The following is a 6,000-nucleotide window of genomic DNA, read 5'->3' as shown; positions in this document are numbered from 1 at the left end:
CCTAAACCGGAACCAGGATGCTAGCTACTAGCTAAAAAAAAAATAACAAACAAAAACAAAAAACAAAGAAAACCCCCAAATACAAAAGCAAAGAAAAATAAAAGGGGAAAAAAATAAACCAAATCAAAAAACCCCAAATCCAAAGACCACAACCACCAGCCACCAGCCACCAGCCACCAACCACCAACCACCACAAAACGCTCTAACTATCTGGGAGTCCGACAGGTCACCACCAAGAGCTTCCTGTACTTATGGACAAAAAAACCAGCTGAGGCCACTCTCTTATATACCCGCAGTTTGAGATTCCCTCACAATGGCTCCTTGTGATGTCAGAGCAAGAAATGACCCAGCCACACCTGGGCATAACCCCCAGGGGTCATCTCACTCTGGGGCCTCCAGGACCTTTCCCAGTTTCATAATAAGAATAAAAGAGGACTCTGGAAGGTTTTGTACTTTATTGGGTTATGGAGACTGATGTTTACTTGTTTAGAAATTAAAATTTGTAGGATACTTTAGTGGTCTTTTCATTTGAGACAGAAAATCTGTAATCACTTCGTGTCTTTGAAAGACCTCATCATATCTACACTCAAATTTTCCACTTCTTTACTGCCTGAACTGAGCAGCTTTCCTCCTCTGGGCCCTTGCCACATGGTGGACTACCTCACCTTGGGCAGAGCAATGGAGTTGACCATCTTGGAACTGAGACCTCTGGAACTGTCAGCCTCAACAAAGTGTTTTCTCCTCCACGTTGTTCCTGTTGGGTGTTTTGGTCACAGAGAGAAAAGAGCTAATAAAACTCAGCCATATATCACTGTGCCCAGTTTGACAAATGGACGTGTGTGTGTGAGTGTGTGTGTGAGTGTGTTTGTGTGTGTGTGTGTGTGTGCCCACGTGTGATTTTGGGAACTAAACCTTGTCTTTGCACTTGCTGGACATCCCTCTTAATGTGCACATCCCTTCCCTGAGGTTTGGGCTTCCTTGACTCACATACTCTCAATCCTGTTACACTAAGGCTGAACTTTAACAGGGATACATACATTCAAACCACAGCACAGGCTAAACAAGAGCCCTGAAGTTGGTCCCCACTAGATGTGCCCTGTGCCAGGGGAGTCCTTCAGGTTGTCCTGAGGGACATTAGATAGGAACTCAGATATGGATGAAGATAGAAAGATTCTTGGTAAAGCTAAATTTTGACAAAGTATAAAATCTAGTGTTACTTTTTTTTTCTATAAGATGTATGAGAATAAAGTATCAAAATGCCCTAATTTTCTTCTTTGGTGTAAAATAAATTCCTTATGTAACACTGTAACATCAGTAAGTGAGGGGCAGGGTCTTCGAGGTAAAGTGGCCGCCTCTGTACAATACTAAAGTCATCTTGCTATGGATTCATATCAGAGTGGCATCTCCTTCTCATGATAAAAGAAACCTCCACAGGAACCACAAAGAAATGCTTGTAGAGCACACCCCAAATAAGAAGTAAGGGAATTAAACGTTTCATTAGAATCATGAAATAGATAGGAGGGAAGATCATCAAATAGCAAAGCAAATCACATTGAATCAAAGCTTGTGATCTTCTCCTTATAAGGACACAAGGTAGACTGAACAAGAGGCCCAGCTGTTGTCCTTATAAGGACACAAGCTTCACTGAACCAAGGGCCCCTCCTGGATCTCCTTTTATGGACACAAGCCAAGCTGAACCAGAGCTCTGCCCTGATCTCCTTATTATGACACAAAGCACCCTGAACCAAGGGCCATGATAAATATCAAAGTCTTGCACAAGTCAAAACTCTATTCTGTAAGCACTTCTCCTAGTCTATGAACTTTCTTCAGTGAGAAGAGGGACAAGAACTTTAATTTTTGATGCCCAGCACCTAATATATAAATTAACACCTAGGAGTTTTCCTTTAATCTTGATCAATTATTTGGTTTTTTCTGATTGAGTGGGTGGGTGAATGGATGGAGAGGTAGATGGATGGATAGATTACTGAATAGTTGGAGGTATGGATGGAAGGAAGGAAGAATGGAAAGATGAATAGTTAGATGTATGGTTGTGATATGAGTCTGGAATTCAGATCTGGTCTTTGTTCCTGTGGTGTTGCAGATTAAACATGCAAGAAATGCCAGGCAAGAGCAAAAAGTCATTTTTTTAAGATAGGAGAGAGAGAGAGAGAGAGAGAGAGAGAGAGAGAGAGAGAGAGAGAGAGAGGAGAGAGAGAGAGAAGAGAGAGAGAGAGAGACTACTCCAGACATGAGGGGACCCAGAGGTGGTGCTCATGGGATTGGGGTGTCTTACCTTTTTAAAGATTTTAGGTTTCCTTTCTTCTCAAGCCTATCTGACCAAAAGTCAGGAAAAGACCAAGAGGCAGGAAAAGATTCAACCTGGGGGTGATTGCTTTTGTTTGAAAGTGTGATCCTTCCCCTTCCTCAGAGGTGTTAGCAACCGGTGATGTGGAAGAGCTATCTACTTATTTCCTTTTCTTTGATAATCATCTATCTGTCTTTTGCCCCTGAATCATTTGGTTGGCAGCTGGGTGGTTGGCTGAATGCAAGAATGTAAAGTGTCTAAGAAGTGTCTGATACATACAATAAACTGTAGCTGTGAATCTCTGTTGTCTTACAGCATATAATTTCTTTATTTTCATATACTGAAACATTTGCGTTTAAAAATTTCCACTCATTTAACCCATTTGAATACTGTACATGGAATACTGTTGTTCTCATGATAGAAAAAATATACACAGTGTTCCACATGTGTTTTATTTGTGCAGAGAACCAAAGTGCAAATGCATTCTGCATAAAACCTGCTCTTCTATGTTACAAAGCTAACTCTTAAACAGTTGGAAAAAACTCAAACAATTACTTGGCATACATTGGAATAAACAGATATGCTTTTTACTCAAGGACATTAGATTTTCCACTATGGGAGTGGAAGGGGCTTCCTCTGTCATCAAAATCTGTTTTGGATACTATTGCTAAATAACAAACTGCTTCAAAACTTAGTAGTGAAAAATATTGATTGAATCATGGCTACAGGTTGTGTTGTGTCAGAAATTAGGACAGAGTACTGGGGGATGGCTTGTCTCTGCTTCATATTCTCTGATATCTCATCTAGGAAGACTCAAAGACATGAGTGGGACTTGATGACTAGGGACTAGAATCATTGGGATTCTTATTCGCCTGTCTGGTATCTGGGCTGAGGTGTCTTGCACACTGAGCTCAGCAGGACTGTCAATCAGAGTGCATAGATGAGTCCTCTCCATGCAGTTATGCTCCCTGCAAACGTGGCAGCCTCAGGCTAGTTGAACATATAACTTGACAACTTGTGGCTCCAGCACAAATATTTCAGTGGGCAAGGCAGAAGCTTCCTTGCCTGTTAGTCATAACAGCCTTGGGGTCACATAGTATCACCTCCATCCTATTTTATTGTTTGAAGTAGTTCCCAGGCTATCCAGGTTTCCAGGCAGGAGACATAAACCTTACACCTTGAAGGGAGGAATGTAAAAGTGTTTTAGGGTCATGTTTAAATCCCCTCACCCCTAAGTGTTAGAAACTGATGTGTGAAATCCTATGGAAGGCAGTCTTACCTTAATTCATTCCATCACATTTTGGGCCTTGACATATATCATTCACTTTTTGGGAGAAATCAGATCTCTAGCCTCCCCATCATGCCCAGAATATGCTGGCAACACGGAGGTGAGAAAACTTTACTTCCTTTCCTGAATTCAGTGCTTATCATGGACTAAGCCAATGTTGAGAAAGGATCCCTTGGCCCTGGCTGGACCTTGGCAGGGAAACTTCCCCATGTTCTGAAGGTTAACAGGACCCATGCTCTGTTCAGAGAAAAGCAGTTGGGCACAGAATAACAGGCCATAACTGGGCAAGCATGCTGAGAACAGTGACCCACACCAAACCTCCATCACCCCTCAGCACTCCTTGTCCTTACGATCTTGTCCACTTGCCTCATTATTCTTCCAGAGGGCAATAGATTTCTGGAAATACCCAGGGCCAGGGGAAAAGCAGCAGTTTCCTGTGCATTCAGGTTTATGGACACATATTTGGGGCTAAAGGATGCCTGTAGAGATGGTATTAATCAGCTATTCTGCTGTTGTGACTAAAGGCCCAACCCGATCAACTATAGGGGAGGAAAGATTTATTCAGTGGCTCAGGGTTTCAGAGGTTTCCATTTACAGACAGCCAGCTCTATTCCTCAGGGATCAAGGTGAGGCTGAACATCATAGTGGAAGAGTGTGGCAGAGGATAGCAGCTCACATGAGATCATGAAGAAGAGAGAGAGAGAGAGACTCTCATTTCCAGATACAAAATACATACCCCACAACCATGCCCCCAATGAGCCACACCCCACCTGCCTCCAGTTATCACTCTGTTAATCCCACCAGGGATTAATTCACTGATTAGGTTAGGGCTACAACCCAATCATTTCTCCTCCAAACCTTCTAGCATTGTCTCACATGGGAGCTTTTGGGGATCCCTCACATCCAAACCATAACAGAGACTCTTCCTTAGCCTCTTCAGGGACCTTGGATCAGGGCACAGAGATCTTGGGACTTGAGACTCACTGGCACCAGGGAGTCAAAGAGGTCACAATGTGGAATAATAGGATTTGGATGATGCCCTACATCCTGTCTAGCAGGACATCAAAGGAACTCAGAGTGACCCATGATATCCAGAGGAATGTCCTTGTTTGGATGGGATACACTCCTGGGACTGAGTGTCAGAGGTGGTGCATCCTGCCCACCCTGCCAGAAACTGATGTGCCTGAGTGTCCTGTAGGCTGTCAGCTGTGGCCAGTAACCTGTGCTCACCTAGATGCACATCACCTCATCCACTGGCCCCAAATGTCTTACCACATAAGAGAAAAAAGATGTAACAACCATCTCCACTCCTATGGAGTCACCCAGCAGCAGCTGGCAGATCCAGTTGTAATCTCCTTTTGTATGTTTTACTCAGGATAGAGCAGAACCTTTAAGTAAGCTTCATAGTAATCAGTATGTTAATTGAACCCTTATTATGTTGTACACATTAGAAACACTACATATGTTGGAAGATGGAAAGACCTCCCAATGCTCCTGGATAGGTAGAATTAATATTGTTAAAGTGGCCATACCTCTAAAAGTGTTACTAAAATTTAATGTAATTCCTACTAAAATCCCAATGACATTCTTTATAGAGCTAGAAAAATAAATCATGAAATTCATTTGGAAAAATAAAAGACCCAGAATAACCAAAGCAATCCTTAGCAAGAAGAGTGAAGCAGGAGGCATCACAATACCAGACCTCAAACTATACTACAGAGCTATAGTAATAAAAACAGTATGGTAATGGCACCAAAACAGACACATAGACCAATGGTAAAGAATAGAAGAGACAGACTAACTCACATAAATTCAGGTATCTCACACTAGACAAAGGCACCAAAAACATTCACTGGAGAAAAGACACCCTATTCAAAAAACAGTAGTGGGAAAAATGGAAAGCCATGTGTAACAAAATCAAATTAAAGTTTTATTTCTCACCCTGCTAGCAACTTAACTTGAAATGGTGCAAAGACTTAGACATGAGAAGAGAGACCCCATGAAAACTAGAAGAAAATTTAGGCCAAACTTTCACCATGTTGGCCTTAGATCTGACTTCCTTAACAGGACCCCTAAAGTGCAAGAAGTAAAATCAAGATCAATAAGTGGGATGAATTGAAACCAAAAAGTTTCTTCTCAGCAAAAGAAACAATCAATAATGTGAAGAGAGAGCCCACAGATTGGGAGAAAATCATTACCACGTGCACCTCAGATAAAGCGTTAATCTCTAGGATATATAAAGAACTCAAAAAACTTAACACCAAAAGACCAAATAACCCAATCAATAAATGGTCTAAGGAACTAAACAGGCTCTTCGCAGAAGAAGATATACAATCGATCAACAAATATATGAAAAAATGTTCAACATCTTTAGCAATTAGAAATGAAAATCAAAACTACTTGAAGA

Source organism: Sciurus carolinensis, chromosome 5 (genome assembly GCF_902686445.1).
Source record: "Sciurus carolinensis chromosome 5, mSciCar1.2, whole genome shotgun sequence".
Lineage (NCBI taxonomy): Eukaryota > Metazoa > Chordata > Mammalia > Rodentia > Sciuridae > Sciurus > Sciurus carolinensis.
This window is presented reverse-complemented; position numbering follows the sequence as displayed.